This window comes from Betta splendens, chromosome 17 (assembly GCF_900634795.4).
Source record: "Betta splendens chromosome 17, fBetSpl5.4, whole genome shotgun sequence".
NCBI lineage: Eukaryota > Metazoa > Chordata > Actinopteri > Anabantiformes > Osphronemidae > Betta > Betta splendens.
In genome coordinates, this window is record NC_040897.2 from 10,089,255 (window position 1) to 10,107,239 (window position 17,985).

Here is a 17,985-nt window from a genome sequence, read left to right on the forward strand (position 1 = left end):
TTTGCCTCTGCTTTTTTATTTCACCCTAAATTCGCTTATCAAGCAACCGCTGCTCTGAATTCTCAACGACACAATTATGGCCGGCGGTGTGGTAGGGCTGCTTAATGGGATCCTGGCCCCAGACCCCAGTGGGAACTTTCAGTGACTTTAATCTGGAGCCCTTTGAAAAGTTGTGCCTTGCTGTGCTGCAGAGCCCCAGGGGTTCCCTCTGACTCTCACCAAAGACATAATGGTGAATGGTAAAGTCCTTCATTTAGAGTCATCTCCCCAAGCCAGGATTTCCTGAGTGGGTGCCCTGGCTGCCTTGACTAGAGCAATTGCACTTTGTATGCAATTTGTCTTGTTTCAGTCTTAGAGGCTGCTTGTTAGACTGATGTCGGAGGATCAATTAAGCCTCCAACATTACCTATGATATATTATGTCCTAAATTATAGAAGCTTAATCTGATTTGGTTTGTTACATCAATTTTACCCATACACTTGTTGCCTCATACTCATGTATTTCGGGTTTGAATTTGATAGGCTTGGATGCTACAGACAGATTTGTTGGCAGCCAGGTGCAAATCTAGTGGATGACAAAAGCCATAGTTAATCTTTAATATTTATTCTGTGTAATCCTCCAGCTGCAGAGGCTATCTGAAGCATCTTCTGAGTAGAGCAAGAGCAGCTTTTCTCTGCTGCTACTAGACTCCTTGTCTTTTGAACTGCTTGTGGGAAGAGGCCTTTTTTTTATTATTATTATTTTTTCTGGCATTGTTGCCCATAATCAGTGCTACAGCGCCTCAGGACAAAGTCCATCTCTCTCATCGCTAGCTGCTGCTCATCATTAATGCAGAAAATAATGGCTTCACCAGAGGTCATCGACGGAGGAACGAGGCCCGAGGACATGTACTCTCCAAGCAAGTATGCACAGTGCTGCGGGCTGTCGACTGAGTGCACAGTTTGTATGCACACACACAGCCCAGCACATACACACAGCGAACACTATTAATATAAGCGCACAACAGATTTTTTTAAAATAGTGCCTCCATCTCTCTTTCTCTTGATCTGTCATGCACGTACACTTTAGGCGAAGTGTGTTCTCATGTTGCTGTGAATTTAGAACAAATACTGGGGAAAAACATTCCACGTGTTCACAACCGATTTAAGCATTTGGTTGTATCCGACATCAATGGGCAGAGCCTTTTTTTTTTTTTTTCCCAACCATCATCAAGTGTTTGCCTCTGTAGCAGATTTCCAAGGCACAGGCAGATTTCTCTTTGAGGATCTACATTTTTGTCATTCTAATGTGCCACCCTGTGGCCATGCTTCAAATTAGGCCTCTCTCGGGACGTCTGAAATTTGTGAGCGCAGAATGTCCTCGGGTCCAAACGAGGCAAAAGCTTCAAGGATAGACACGCGCACACGCTCGCCTCTCCTGGGAACTAAGGTTACACTGGTCCTCCGTTAAGATTGTCTCGCTCCTTTTGTGAGTAACACGAGGTGTTGTCACCGTCCGCCAGCAGAGGGCAGTGTTGCATAAAAGGACCGCCGCCACCGCGTTGCCTACACTTTCATCTCACTTTTTTGGTCCTACACACTGACAGTATGGCTCCACCAGCTAACAGGCCGCAGGATCTATGGGGGCACTGATGTGTTTTCGTCTTTGTGCTTTAACACGCGGCCACGGAGGCTTTGAACAATTGATTCCATCAGGAGAGAGTTGTTTTGCTTAAAATTGTCAGATGAAAAAGCAACATTGCTTGTGTCCCCGAGCGATGGCCAAGCTGTCAAAGTGTGTTGGGTCATAAAAGGCTACGCTCTCAACACTGTCCCTTTTCTGCTTGTCACATGTCAACAGTTGCACACAAACACTGTTTGAGTATATTGGATTGGCCTGCCTCCTCTTGTGCCCTTCGGGGGTTTTGCAGTGGGAAGGAAAGTTCGGGCATATTGGTGTGCTGGCTTACATATCCATAAGCAATCAAAATATGTTCTCATTTACTTTTCTCTTTAAACTCATAGCTCCAGGGAGACATTTTGAGTATCATTCTATTATCTCATATCACACATCTCATCTTTGGTGTCCTTAAATCTCATTCCTCTCTCTCCCCCTCTCTCGCTCATGCACACATGCATAACACGCAGCACATCCTGATTTTCAACTGTTCTCTTCTAAAAACGCTCCCTCCGCTCTTATCGTCACCTGACAGACCAACGCACGCAGTTGTGGACCAGAGTCTGCTCTGATATTCCGTTGTGGTTTACCTTTGTGTCCTCTGAAAGGTGCTGGCGTACCAACAGTTTGTGGGAAGAGACTAAACACATGGTTTTGAGTTACCCTTCAAGTGTCAGCTGTCGGGGGCTTTGTCTCGCTGAAGAATACAAGAGCATCCTCCTCTAATTGAAAGTAGACACCACTGGGCCCTATAGAGGAACAGGGAAAGGTGAGACAAAGAAAGACGGGCAGAGAGGAGCGGGCATAGTGAAAATAAGCAATTCCCAGGATGCTGCAGGCCCGAAGCAAGTGGCCTCGAGGCTCCGTGGCCTCTCAGGGCCATGGCAGAAGCCAGTCACACACATCACATAGCATTACTGGGGATGGGGTTACAGGAAAATGTCAGCCGACGCATAAGGAGGAACCATCGGCCCATAGGATAATTCGATTGCCTGGGGGAGGTGCAATCTTGCATTCCCACGATTCCTCTCTTTCCACCCACACCCTCTGTTGTTTTTTTTATTGTATTTTTGAATCCATTTTTCTTTCTCGGTTATTTAATGGCTTCAATTGTGTTGTTTGCTCTGGCAGCGATGTATTTTTTACGGATGTGCTGCGTCTTCTGTGCTCCTGTAGTGGCTTGCGACGGTCTCGTGCAGCCTCCCCTTCGGTCCCCATGGGGATTTTATGGGCCACTGGTTCATGGTGTGGCCTGGGATTTCTTGATTTACAAGTTGATCATTGTCAAACATGTCTTCTGACTCATGGTAATGTGCCCTCCCACTGCGGTAGGATAGGTAACTACTTAGACCTATGAGATGAGCCAATGCGTGCTGTATATCTCGAGCTAATATCTCCGCTATAGGCTAATGGTGATAGTAGTAGTTAAACACGATCAAGCATGTATTTGTTGCATGTGTCAGTGCACAAACATGCAGCTGCATATATGTGCGCGGATTAGATAAAGATGAGAGGGAAGGAGGGAGACGGCAAAAGAAAAGAGACAGCGAGAGAGTTGAGCGCAGATATGTGAGTGCGTCTGACAGAGAGGACAGCCCTGGAGGCAGGTCCCAGCCCCTCAGCACCGAAAATGACACATGACTGCTTTGACTTTTGTCATCCCCCGTCTCCCTCCGCCCCCAAACCCAAGCCTCTAACAAACACCAAGGCCGACGAGGATACACACACCGAGAGACACACAGTCACACTGTATACTGCTTAGATTACATTATCTTTATCCCCGGGACATGAGCCCTCCTTGTTGGATGACATTTGGGCTTGTGCAGCACTAAGGTTACCTTTCTTTGCCTGTGAGTTAAAGATGCCTGTCTGCAGCATGCATTCGAAATGAAGGACGGGGAAAAAATCAGATGAGAAAGATTTCCAAAAGCACTTTGATCAGAGGCATCAACAGTCACGCACAAACTTGTTAAGCAGTATGTAAATTTGGGCTGATACTGAATAAAGTTGCCAGAATGGCATGAATCCATTGTGCTGCGATGATCAAAATAAAAGAGGGCTTCATATGCTGGAGGGCAAGAAAGTCACAGACATGAAGGTTTTTTTTTTTCCCTTCCTCTTTTTTTTTTTTCTACAAAGGGGCTGATGGGATGCAGAGAGGAGAGAGTGAGGGGAGGGAAATGAAAGATAGGGGAAAGCCTGGAAGGATCTCAATCTAAATTAGCCGAGTAGAAGGAAGACTGTGCTGAGTGAGACATATAATTAAAACCAAAGTGATGAAAACATCAGCACTCGTTCAGTCACTCTCCAGATGGATTTCTGAAATTGCTACCAGGATGATCTGAAGATGTTTCAAAGCTGAAGGTACACCTCGCCTATTGTTACAGTGCCCAAGTCTCCCGTTTACCCTCTGCTGCACTTTCCCTTCAGCCGCCTCCTTTATCCTGCTTTCGTTATCCCTCCCTCGTGCCCTCTTCCTCTCCACCCGACACCCTGAGATGAATAGATGCTGTCACCGAGACTCTTGTAGCCTGTCAGCTTTTAAACAAACAGTTAGCGAAGGGATCACTTTCACAGCAAGCCGCCCGGTCTGAGGTGAGGTTATGGGCTCCGGCTCGTTGTGTCCTGTCCGACCGGCGACTCGGGTGACGGATGTGACCTCACGCTCGGAGGAGGCCGATCCCAGAGCTTGGCGGCGTCGGTGGCGTGCGGGGATTTGTGGTCTGGCATCCCGAGGGCCCTTCATCACCTCTGGTACAGTAGGACTGTCCTGCAGAACAAGAAATGTCCCTACACTAAAAAGGCTCCTCAAATAAATAAATAAATAATGCGCCTGACAAAAAAAACAACAACACAACAACACCCCCTCAGGTGTGTTCCCTCTCACTCTTCCTCGCTGCACCTGCACTGAGTCTCTCAAGTCCTCCGTGTGTCTCTCCACACAATGGAGACGGTGCGTCGCCTCTGGCACCTCTCTCCAGCTGAGAGCCACCTCTCTCCAGAGGACGGGGCAGGAGGACTGCCAGCGCTAACAACTGATCCTGGCAGATAAAGGAGCAGATAGGCCTTGGACGACGCTCGCCCCGGTCCCCGGCGCAGCTTCCCGTCGCCCCGGAGACAGCGGCGATAACGGCTGCTGGGACGCCGCTGCCGCCGCCGCTGCTGCTGATGGCTCGATTAGCAAGTGGAGCTAGTCGTTGCGCAGCCGTGTAGGATTCTAATATGTGACACAAATATTTTACTCTTATTTTGAAAAACCGCCCCATGACGTTGCGTTTGCCTCCCATCTCCCCTGCGTCCGTCACCGCCAGTCGCCTCAGCTTTTTTTTTAATATTTCGGGCCTTTTTTTTTTTATTAATGTGTCGTAAACGCAGCGGTGCCGGGCCGCGCGACCCGGCACCAGATCCGGGCGCCACTCACGCTCCCGAGGGCAGCTGACGGCAGCGGCAGTTAGGCGCGACGGGCCATCGCAGGTCGCCCGGGCCACAGCTGGGAACCCCAAGGCCCCGGTGCCGACCTGACGTGATTAACTGCACGTCCAGCTGCACGGAGGGGGGGCACGTAGACATATCTCTACACCTGGAAACACGTGTGACCAGTGGAAACCATGCCTGTCAGAATGCGCGGGCGGTTTTATTGCCGCGGTGAATTTGCATACCCTAATTCCCCTCACTGATGGAGTCTAGTGTGTGTGGTCTATAAGAGCCCGGCTCCTGGTATTTGTCCTGAGAAAGACCTTGATAGGAATGGGGTCTGAGTGAGAGTGCTTATTTTATTCTCTCCCATGCTGCAGGCTATGGCTGTATTAATGCAATGGCAGGGATCTTTGAAGTTGTGACTTTATGAGACAAAAGCTAATTTCCTTTCCTTTGTTCATTATCGAGAGAGACTTCCAGCCAGGCGGAAAGCATGCTGTGCTAATTATTCCATTCATGAGTCGTCTCTAAAGTATGTAATGGATTTCACTGTGCCTTTCGCAGGTAAGAAGGGTGTTATGGTGTACACACTTCTGTCAACACGCTGCTTTACAGAGATTATACCTTTTTACATTTATTTAATCCTCACCGGATAGAGATGAGCACACTGTCGTCGAACACCTTCTGCAAGCACAATCAGGTGACGTTCACTATAATAGATCTGTAACTTTAGGTTGCCAGGTTGAGCTGCTTGTAAGTAAACTTTGAATCGGGGCTGATCCACAGCTGCACCTTCAACGGATACATCCTCTGCAGATTCGCGCAGCCAAGCCCACTTAGCAACTCATTATGATCGGAGCCCAATTTCACAAACGACTTTGGGAGTTTGTGGGGCCAAGTCAGGCATGTGACATAATGGGATTTCCATATTTCCCTCGAACACAACTTGGCAGAGCATGAAGGGAGCCGCGACATTTCGCATTCCGTCGTCGCCGGGTACCAGGATGTGCCACCCACAGCACCTGAGCGCCGGGCGCGCGCGCCCCGTGCTACGCGCGTGCGCCATGCGTCCCTTCGCACGGACTCTCAGGCAACAGAAACAGGTGTAAGTCGTAAAAGCAAAACCACATACCTCCTCCGCTGCTACCCGCCCCCCCTCTCCCTCTCTCTCCCTCTCTCTCCCCCTCTCTCCCCTTTGTTTGTGCTCATTTCATTCCGTGTGCCGCCTCCTGGCAGCCAGGTCAAGGTTTACCCTCGCACCACACACCATTTCCCTCGCACGCCGCCTGGGGGAGGAACACTCCGGGCCTGAGGCAAGGGCAAGCCCCAACAGCTCACACAACATTGCCGCCATCGCCACCTCGAACCATACAAATAGGCCAGAAATGCTCAGCTTAGAACTACACACCTGGATCTTTGTCTTTCTTTTCATTTCCCCTCTTTCCCCAGTAATGCAGCTCTCGTCCTATTCCTCTGTTCTCTCCTGCCCTTTATCTTATTGTTCATTATTGATTTCTGTCAGTAGTAAGGTATATGTCTATTAACCGACAGATTTAATAGAGCGACAATAGAAAGCTACTCATTTGTTCCCCCCGTAGTGTAAGTGTTCATTTTGAGAGTCTGATACTAACCCTGGCTAGAAGCTAGTGCTGGATTTTTAGCTGTAAATGGAAAACGCCTGTGGGCTTTTCATTTTCTGGGCCCAGACGTTCCCTTCATGGTGTCGGAGCCCTTGTGTTCACAGAGTTCATGTTTTGCTGCGGGGCTTTTTTTTTATTTTGTTTTATCTCATAGCTTAGACTAGCAGGGCTTTAACTCCCAGAGGACTCCTGCGTAGCAACAGCAGAGATCAACAAAGTAAGTTTGTTTATGTTGGCTGTGTCCGCATGTTGTCGACTTATACATTTCTCAGTCTCCATTTCCTGCCTCTCCTTGCCCCAGGGGAAAGGAGCCCTCTAATTGGATCTTGTTCTAATTGAGCCTAATACTGGAGCTAACCGGAGTTGGGCCCTGTGGCTAATGAAGAGCTAAATCAAAACTAAGCACTAAAACTTTGACTGTGCATGTGTGTGAGTGTATGTGTGCGCCTGCATTTTTTTCTGCTCTACATTCTATTATGAATGCACCATTACTCATTTCAGCAGTGTCGTTCACTTCTACTTTACTATACTTTAGAACCCTGGATTTCAGCTGGGGAGGAAATGACTATGTACAAACACACAAACATTTTTTTCATGTTATGAAAACATGTTACCACCAGACCTATTCCATAGTTATAGTTATTTTCTACAGGCGTAAAGGGCATTACACTGTTTGCCTTTTCTATTCTAACATGTCAGAGTAGGAAAAGGAAACGTTTATATAATATAATCAATGATGGCTGAATCCAGTCTCAGTGTCCTGTTTGTACTGGCTCACTGACGTTTTGCCACAGGGTTATTGGAACGCTTGAATAAAACCGAGCCATAAGCAGGGTTATTAGTAATAGTTATGTTTTTCCTTCCCCAACATGTCGAATGCACCGGTATAAAACTAGAGTCTTCTTCCTTATAGGCAGAAGAGGCTGCTTTGACTCTGCTGTGACTATCACCTCGTACTTGGATAGTTTTGCTTGTTACAGCTTCTCGTGCTCTTGTTGCTCAGATGAACGTCTGTTTTTGAGGCCCGTTTCCTCTGTCCTGCCACATGACATTTTTATATCCACTCGATGTGAAATAAAGCAAAGCTGCCTTTTCAACACCTGCAACAAAGAAACCGAGGCGCATAATGCTGGGGTTGATGCTAGAGGGCTAAAAGAGAAATGACACCTGTCTTTCCTCCAGCGAGTCTGCTTGAAAATATTTTTACCTGTCTGCAAATCATTCTACCATTTTGCATAGAGGTGGATATATTCAGTGCGTGCAAATACGACAAAATAGTGACTATACATCTGTCCACGATATGTTTTAATCACATTCTATTACACGGGAGCATTCCTCCTGCAGCTTTAATATGCTTTGCATTTATATGTCGCCATTCAAGTCCTACCTGAGGACAAGAACGCTTGATTTGTCCTTTTTTTAGATGCTCACATCCTCAAGATTAACTACATACAGTGTCTTCAGCTTCCCAGCAGCCTCACACACATAAAAAACATCTGGAACACTCAAAAAAAGTTGCATTATTTCATATATCATAAATTATCAAACATGTTTAAATTCCTCGGATTCCCTGCTACAATATAAATAGCTTTAGCCTGTGCAAAATATTCCGATTTGGCACCTCGGCGCAGACTAACTACAGATGGTGCAACTTAAGACTTTTTAATTAGCCATCTTACTTATTACAAGTCCATTTTACGCCTTCTTTGCATGGCTCTTAAAGCTTATTTTAAGTAATATTAGCTGGCAAGAAGTGTTAGCTCCAGGTGTCGCTCAAGTGTCGCTAACTGTTAGCCAGTTGGTACCAGAAATAAACATGGAAACAGTACCGTGTGCACTTAGAGCATACTCTTTAACTTCCCCTTCATCCGACTCGTACATGCAAATACTCAGAAGCATTGTCTTAACGCTTGCTTACCCGCCTATTCTTTAAATACATTTTCTCTACCACACACCTTGATCTCCAGGTGGCGATGTCTTTCAAGCCGCTGCTCTATCTGGAGGTAGGTAAATCAGTGTTGCGCATTGTTGGTGACTACCGCCAGAGAGGGGCCGGGCAGGGTGGAGATGCAGCACTCCAGGTGTGCCGGGCCCCGCTGCCCTGAGGCGCTCGGCCTAGTCTGGAAAAGAAGGAGGGCACGGTAAGTGGTTCCAGAGCAAATATAGCCTTCAAAACCTCAGCCTGAAGGATGTAGCCTGAAGGCCAATAAGGAGATTGGAAACACATGAAAGAAAGGAACCAGAGGTGGGGCTCTTGGTTGCTATTATGAAACACAGCTGGATGAAAACAGCTCATAAGATTGTGGGCTGCACTTTAAAAAGACTCATGTTTGGGAGTTGGACGATTTGAACATGTATTCAACTGTAAGGATATACGCGTGTGTCATGCTTATTCAGGAGAGGGATTGCATGGCCTCCGAATCTGCCCAGCCCTGTTGTTTGTTGACAGCATTAAACAAATGGTCAGAAAAGCCATTACTCACGGGGGGGGGGGGGGGGGGGGGGGGGGGGGGGGGGGGAGTGAAACCATGTGTGCATGTGCGCCTACAGTAGACGTGCACGCTCCTGTTTGCATGGCCCTCCCCGGCCCCGCAGGTTTCTCCGGGGTTTCTTGTCACCCTGCGTCTCGGAGGTGAGAGGGCGGGTGATAATTGAACACTCCCTGGCACTTTTAACAAATGTATTGAAAGGAGGAATCGAAAAACCTGTTAATGAGATTTCCCTCCCCGGGCGCCGCTCAGGGTTATTATTCTTATAATTTTCTTAATCTAATGAGTTACTCAAAGTTTATTTTCAAATGTATTTCTCCCGCTCGCCCTATAGGGTTCCTGGTTTGATTGCCCTCCGCTCCTCAGCAGCGGACAAACCTTATTAATAAATCAATTAGCGATGCTGCTGAGGAGGCCTCTGTCGAGATGCCACCAGTGAGGATCTTCCAGCACAGACAAATGCTGAGACGAGCACTTAGCACAGCAGGAATGTTCCTGGACCAAGGTGCACATCTTTGTACATGGGTTTGTTTACCTCACAAGATGGCTTCTGGCTCAGGGAATGGACCATGAAAATGGCTGCTCTCCTGTGCCCGAGGCACTCTATATAGATTGGAGTTTTTCATGTGGCAGTCGCTGGGATATGCTCCCCAGGGAATGCGCTCTCATTAAGGACAGCAGCTCTGGGCACTTTAGCACCGCTTCCTGTGGCCACTGACCTCCTTTTCACCCGTGGGCTTGCAGCTACACCGCAGCTCTGCTTCTCGGTCCCCCTGTCACTCCTACAAAAACCCCTGGGGTCGTCACATGACTGGAGTGACTCCTGACCTGCCCGGGCCCCTATCCCCCCCCCCAAAAAAAATGGCGGCTATGTCCTTTGGCTCTTGAAGGAAGAATTTTCCGAGTTGACAGTGTCAAAACATCATGTCAGAAACAACCAACCTTATGTGTCATCTTAAAGCGCCGCAGTATTATTCATGTGGAAAAAGTTTGAGCGCCACGGCAGAACTAAGCAAGCCATCCATCACGCCTGCAATAGTCACTGAGAGCAAATTAGTGATAGAAAGCACCTGTCTGGTTGAACCTTTACCCCGAGTTCGAGCCGACGCCGGGGCCGCGCTGCTTGACTGGACACAAGCGGCGTAATAGCGCTGCTCCGTCACCAGCCTCCCTGAGCCTTTTCTGAAGCCATTTCCTCCACGTTGTGGTTCATCTTCGCCACAAGACAGAGTAGCTCGTGAGGAGCACCTTGAGGTGAGCTGTGATCCTCACTAAGATGCTTCATCATTGATCAGAAAAACATTACGGAGGACTTAGGGCGTTATAGCTCCCTGCCCGAAGTCTTCAGGAAATATCAATAAAAATCCCCTGATCTTTTTTTTTAATTAAAGGCTAAAAGCCCGATTCTCCTGGTTACTGTTGTGGTTCAGTGGAAACTTTAACAGAGAAGGGTTCTGCTCACACATATAAAGCACATGGACTTAGGAGGTAGACTGTGAGGTGGCCCTGGATGGCTGATTGGTGGATTGAGATATCAGACCAGTTCTCATCAGCACCTCCCATACTTACACCTGCAGGCAAAACAATTTTGTCCTCCGCTAGTAAGCAATTAGATTATATTCAGACACACATACACACAGCCCCCCCCCCCCCCCCCCCCCCCCATGCGGCATTCTCCCTTCCTCAGTATGACACTCGCTTCCTCCATATGTGTGAGCTTGTGTTAAGGACACGAGCAGACGCAAGCATAGACTCATGCACACCCTGTAGGTAGAGGGTTCCAGTTGGTATAGCTCTGTTTCTAAGCCCCAGTTTGATGCCCTAGTCTCACAGTATCCAACCCCCACTCTTCCTGCATCCCCCCGGGCTCCTGTGTGCCTATGTGTGTGTGTGTGTGCGTGAGATGGCTACTGAACCAAGAGGGCATTGTTTCTCTCCAGCGGGGCTTCATAATTGAACGTTCACATTTATGCACTCATACAAATGGATGCTAAAAGTAGAAGTGAAGCGCGTAAACACGTTCCACACTTGGATTGTCCGGGGTAAAACCCAAACTCCAAGGTTTCAGGTCTCGTGTCGTGCGCTCTATTCCTTTTAGTGGACGCACACATGCAAAGGGATAATTACGCGTGGATTGCACAGGAGGCGCAAACTCCAGTTATCCTGCATCAGGTCGACTGTTTCTTGTGCACATGTGTGTGTGTGTGTGTGTGTGTGTGTGTGTGTGTGTGCGTGTGTGTGTGCGTGTGTGTGTGTGTGTGTGTGTGTGTGTGTGTGTGTGTGTGTGTGTGTGTGTGTGTGTGTGTGTGTGTGTGTGTGTGTGTGTGTGAGTAAAGCGGGGAAGAGAAAAGACAGCGGGCAGCAGGGACAAACCCGTCAGCCACTCAGATCACATCAGGTCTGTCGGGACACATTGGAGCACAGCGAGCCTGATGGGAAATGCCCCCCAGGGGTGCGAAGCAGGCCAGATGACATACAGACACAGGGGCAGGCAAGGAAGGAAGGAAGAATAAAAGATGGCACATCCTCTCTATAATCCACAATATGTTCAGATAACATGCATTTGTTTATGAATAGTAACGCTGACTGCTTTATGTTGCAATTACAGCGTAACGTTGTGTCATCGCAAACATAAGCTTCAATACAATCCCTTCATAGAGAAGCATACACACACACACACGCACACACGCTCGTATGTACCGCAGACACTCACACACGCATTGGCGTGAGCATGTAGCCGCCCGGATCTCACACCAGATAACCTACATCTCAAGCAACGCGGCACATATGCTAATGGGAAACGCGAAGGCATGATGTTTATGAGCCGCGCGCGATGCATATGCTTCTGCGTGTGTGTGTGTGTAAAAGAGCGCAGACACGCTTGGGTACATATGTCTGCAGGGGCAAAATGGGAAATAGACACTTCTCTTCATGGCTGTTCTTTAATTGGGGCATTTATTGTTTTGTGGTGGTGTTTACTTCATTAAATTAAGGCACATTTCAGAAATGCAGCGCGGTTCAAGGTTTATATAAGCAAAATTATGCTTTCAGCCATTAAGTTGCAAATTAACATATCTTTATGACTGTGGGATATGCCAGTTGAAGATGCTTTTACATTTTCACACTAATCAACTTGACTTTAACATGTTGGATTTCAGTTTGATTTGCTTTCATCACAAATATTGTTTCCCCCCTTGGCTGTGTGTGTGTCTGCACGTGTATTTGAGCTGTGTTGGTGTGTGTGTTGGTGTGTGTGTGTGCGTGTGCATGTGAGCGTTCAGGCCACTGTGTGTCTGTTAGCCGTCCATGGCACCTTAATGTCAGCCCAACTGTTCTTTCTTCAGAAACATGAAGATGTGTGCGAGAGGAGGGGGATGTTGCAAGGACAAAATGAACTAATGTTGAATATTCCGTATTGGTTTTACTGTAATTCTTTTCTAATTCTTAGTTTATTCAATTTCATCTCCTTGAGGCTGGTAGGTATGGAAATGAGGTCTGTTCTTTTTTCTTTTTTTTTTTTTTTGCCTGTGTAAATTGCAGCTATCACCTCAAGCCTTTTGAACAAGATTACCCAGATGGCCTTGCGTGGTGTGCCTGAAGTTTTATTTTCCTCCTTTGCCTGCTTTTCCTTCTAGGCTGCGGGGGGAAAGGAGAGGGAACTGGGAAGCCTCCTGACGGCTTTGGGCGAGGCCACGAGGCAGCAGCTGTGGCAAAGAGAGATCGGGGGGGAAGAAGAAGGGGAAGAAGTAGAAGAAGTGGAAAGAGAAAGAGTGAATTGGGGCGGGAGCGCTGGGAGGTTGATGAGACTGGTGCAGGAGGCGTTGTTGTGCATGTGTGTGTGTGAGTGTGTGTGTAAAGCAGGGGCACTGAAATCTAAAAGCTGCACACACCAGCCATTGTGAACCTGGCCCGGGCGTCGAGGGGAATGCAGGGAGTCGCCCTCCGAGTGGGTCTCCACAGGGACGGGAGCGAGGAAAGACGCACATGAACATATGTTTGCAGTGCGCTGCTGTTTACGGATACGGCCGAGTGTGTCCCAGTGTAAACACGGCATTACCACATCACCAGTCGCATTAGCAACACTTACTATTCAGACGGCTCGAATCGCACCCTTAAATGTCAGGATTAAGTGAAAAGCGTGATAAATAGCAACCTCCTGCCCAGGTGATCATTGTTGTGCGAGTGCTGGGATTTGTCACTGGGTCTCTGCTCACCGTGCCCTGGACATAATCTGCTGCTGGTTTTCAGCCCTGAGGTAGAATATGATTTTAATACATTAAGTTGGAGCCGAGATAGAGAATTATGCAGAATTAGAGTGTTCACCTGTTTATTATTCTAACGTGCAACATCCTCCATCCGCACTAATCTCCAAAAGAACACACCCAACTCCCAGATTGCTGATCTTGGCTCGGAGGCACAGGTGAAAAGAGATTCTCACCTGAGATAAGGTGAGGAGAGGAGCGGGAGCGGGAGGAGGAGGGGAGGGGAGGGGAGGAGCGTGCATCACTTAAAGTATGCTTAGGAAAGTATTCCACTGGAGGAATAGCTCGCTTCAAACAGGCACCCGTTAGACATGTCTACAGAGCAGGTGCTGGTTATTGCAGCTGGTCATGCTAGTGACATAACAACAGGAAAGCCCATGTGTATAACCCCTTTCCTCAGACTGTTCCGTGTTGAATCAATCCCCCCGTTCCTTCAGCAACAGCGTTTCACATGGCGTTGCCAATGAGTCAATGGTCGGCTATCACTGTTTGTTTTCACTCCCTCCATTTGTTTGTTTTGTTAAGGTTTTGCTTTCCATCATAATGAATCACTTTTTTTTCATCTTGTTCTTATTTATTCTCATAGCTGGAGGTGGAATGAGGTGGTTGATGAGGGGCTGAAATGAACTGAGCCTTAGCCTTAGCCCGGGGGCTGGCGCATATCTTAGCATAAGTGATGGCCAACCACAGGGCTAGAGCCTGGCTGAGAGCGCCCTCAGGACAGCAACTCTGACAGATCATGTATTTATAGGTCTGTTGAAAGACCTCTATTGTGTCCCACATAGCCTCAGAGCACATCTGTCCTCTGTATTATAATAAAGCCGCTGGCCTTACCGCTATGATGGATGGGTGGCCCTCGAATGGCGAGCTCCGGAATCATTAGAGCACTCCTAACATGAAGGTCTACCCATGTGAAAAGCTGGCGCAGGGAGGGGTGCCTACCGGTGAGCAATACAGTACAGTCGAGACCTTTTAATCAAGGCTAGCTAGCACTTATTAATTCCCGACCAAGAGAGAAGGGGCGGAAAAGAAAGGGAGTGAGGGAGGGGGCAAGTTTGCTGATGTTTTTGCCAAAGGATACATTTGCAATTATCTCAGTGGGTTAAAACGCCCCCCAGGCTTTTTGAGTGGAGCTTCAGAAGTGGCACCTATAGCACTTACAGCCGGCTTCGCTGGTCAGATTTTATTGCCACTGAAATTTTTTGCGCCACGGCCGGCATTCCATCACGCCTCCACCGAGCCGTATGGACTCAGCGTATTAGCAGGATGGAGGTGAAACTATGAAAAAATTAGAGAGGAAAAGCAGAACTTGCTCGAATACCCTGTGCAAGCCCCGAAAAACAGCTTGACTTTACTGTGCCTTGAGCCTCACAAGCAGAGTGGTGTTTGAGCTGTTTCCCAATCTCATGTTCTTCTGTTACCTCTGGAGTAGAATATAAATGATTCCCTCTCAGAGTACAGTGTATGCCAAGGGGCCTGCAGCGACCATAGTCCGGTCTAAAATTCCTCACTGCAAGCGCACCATAACTCAAGGCCTGACTGATAAATAAACAATGGAAAGCACCGCATGTTGTGCAGCACTTCCTCAAATCCTCCACTTGGAGCACTGTCACGTACCGCAGCCCCGGCGCCATCGGCTGAGCTTCGGGGCTTCAGAAGTTGGAGTTAAATTGGTCCGCTGTCATGTGCAGACGTGGATTCTTATACGTAAAGAAGTAAAAATGAACTATCGACTCACGATGATGCAAACTTTCACATCATCCAGAACATGTTGAACATACTTGTGTGTTCCTTTGGATGTAAACTGTAAACATCGGGGTAATTCCTGGTTCGGAGTAGCAACATGCTAACGGGCTGCTGGCGCGGCTGTAAAATCTTGGCTTTGTGTGGTGGAGGTCAGGGAGAGTTGAGCAGAAGAGTGCCTCCCAAACGCCAGCCTTTCAGATGCCAGTGTGTAACTAAAGCTGTGGGAGTCACCGAAACAATTAGACAGGCAATAAATAAAACATGGCTGTTGTTAGGTTTTGTTAATTGCCACGTATTGCCATTGTTAATCCGAGAAAGTGCTAAAGTTTTTCGTGTGACTGAGCCAACAAAACCACCACGGAGGTTATCATACAGTAGCTCACTGGGTTAAAATCTGTTATACATTAAAAGTGGATTATTACAATTAGCCTGGAGCGTCTGCAAAACAGAAAACTTGGGGGACATTAAGGATTATGTGTTAATGTGGTACTGCTGAGAGAAAAGTAACAAGGATTCCTCCTTTGCATGCAAAATGATGCTTTTCAAACACGTTTAAGCCTAATAACCTGCCTGCGCATTGGTTCTGAGCCGTAGCTCTTCACTACGAGTTTCCCCCCCGTTTTAAATTAGACTTGAATTTCTACAACTAAAGCAAAGCCACTGTGACATATTATTCTACTCGTGAATGTCCAATTTGAGAGATTCTCCTACCAGGAATTGTCCATCTAAGAACATTTAAAGCCCCCAAAGACTGCAAAGCCATTCATCACACAGATGAACTAATTTTTCCACTAGAAATAATGGCTAGAAATATGTGGCCATTATATTATAATAAAGGTATTTATGAGCCTTCAATCTCACATCCTCACTATGAGATATCTTTGAAATTTTGAAATAAGCTCCCGAGGCTGAGGGTGAGGGAGGAGGGAGGGTGGCAGAGAGAGAAAGACTGGGAGAAAGACTGGGAGAGAGAAAGAGAGAGAGAGAGAGAAATGGCAGGGGAGAGATGTGGGAGTTGTGTTTTGCTTTTTTGCCAAAGGTAACATTTATAATTATCTTGCTGGCATAAAATGGCCAGGAGGCTTTTTCAATAAAGGTAGGAGGCACCTACAGTACAGAATATTGCCTACAGAACAACACAGAGAACGAGAGAAAGGCTGAACCCAGAGTACAAAGTATATCATCTAATAAGTGTATTTAGTCAGGACGTTCATTAGAAACAGCAGCCGCTGCTCACACTGGGCTGTGGGCCTGAACGTGAGGGCTGATGATTTGAAGAAGAGGTGAATGAGTCCATCCACTGACCTTCACTGGTGGTGAGTAAGCAGAGCCCGGGGAAGGGGGGAAAGATGGCCACAGACTCTTTCTCCAGGCCCTACTCTGCCTTTTGATGACTGGAAATAATCACTAGAGAGAAAGCGAGTGGAAGAGACATGATCACAGACAGACTACAAAGAAGAGGAGGATCTCAAATTACTTTATTCTCCTCGAAACCCCCTTTTCCTCTAAAGCACCGGAAGTCACTTTCCTAATACCATTCATCTTTTCTCCAGCAGCTCGTGTCCTGAGAAAAAAATATCTCTAATTCCTTTTCAAGTCAGTCTGAATCCAGGAAGTGGGTGTAGATAGGGCCGGACGGGGTCTCATTATGCTCAGGCTGCCCCACAGGTAACGAAGTTAAAAATCACACAGAGATGCACAAAAAGTGCTGCTGAGTTTTTAAATGCAACACACGCTCGCACCAGCTCCCACATGTTACACCGAGCAAAATATTGACAGGCGTTTGTAGCTATCAGCTGTTGTTCTCATAATGAACCAAAGCAAATACATGGATATACAGCATGTCAATAATCTGTATTCATCACAATAGCATTTCTATTATTAAAGGAATAGTTTGATATTATAAAACATGTGCTTGTGTTCTTCCCACTAGGCTGAGAAAAGTGACCCACGCTGTTTAATAAATGCAGCATTTGCTGGTAGGTGTATTTTATTACTTTGCAGCACAGGCAGGGGAGCTGCTTCCTCCTGTTTTAAGACTGATGAGCTAAGTTAAGCAGTTGCTGGCTGTAGCATCATGTTCGCTGCAAAGCCCTTGACTTCTCATTCCACTCCCAGTAAACGGAAATGAGCAAACTGCCAAAATGTTCCTGTCGCACATGACGTGTGCTATTCAGTTAGTAGTTTTGGTTTCTTAGTAATAAGATGCCGATTGCGTGTGGGTGAAGGCCGATTTGCAATTTGAAATCTGGTGCAAAACGCCGGCTTGAGCTTTCCTCAGCTGCAGCGGCGAGAAGGCGGACCTGCCCCGTGAACGCTTCTTTAATTTCTCAGGCCCCCGAAAAAGTTTGATTCTACGATTGAGAGCGCGGCGTCGTTGTGTAGCACTCACAACACAGCTGCACCTCTAGCCTATGAGAATAACAGTCAGTCAAAAGGGAATCTAGGGCAAAGAGGCCTGAAAGGGAGACATATAGCATAAACCGCAGATAGCCAAAGAAAGTGGAGATTCTGCCAAAAGGGATGAAGACAAGACGACAGGGCTCTGTGTGGGATTTCACTTTGGATTTTGGCCCTGGAGGGATGTGTGGAAGCACAACTGACAGGACTTGCGTAGAGAAGTCGGCTCTATTCAATATAAGGAAGTAAAGAATGCCCCATGTAGTCACTGATGCACCAGCATAAATCCTCAAGGTACAATTTCCTTGGTAACATTAGCTTTACCTTCTTAGTTCTTCCGAGGCTTTCCTTCGTTTTGGTGCTAAACACATTCAG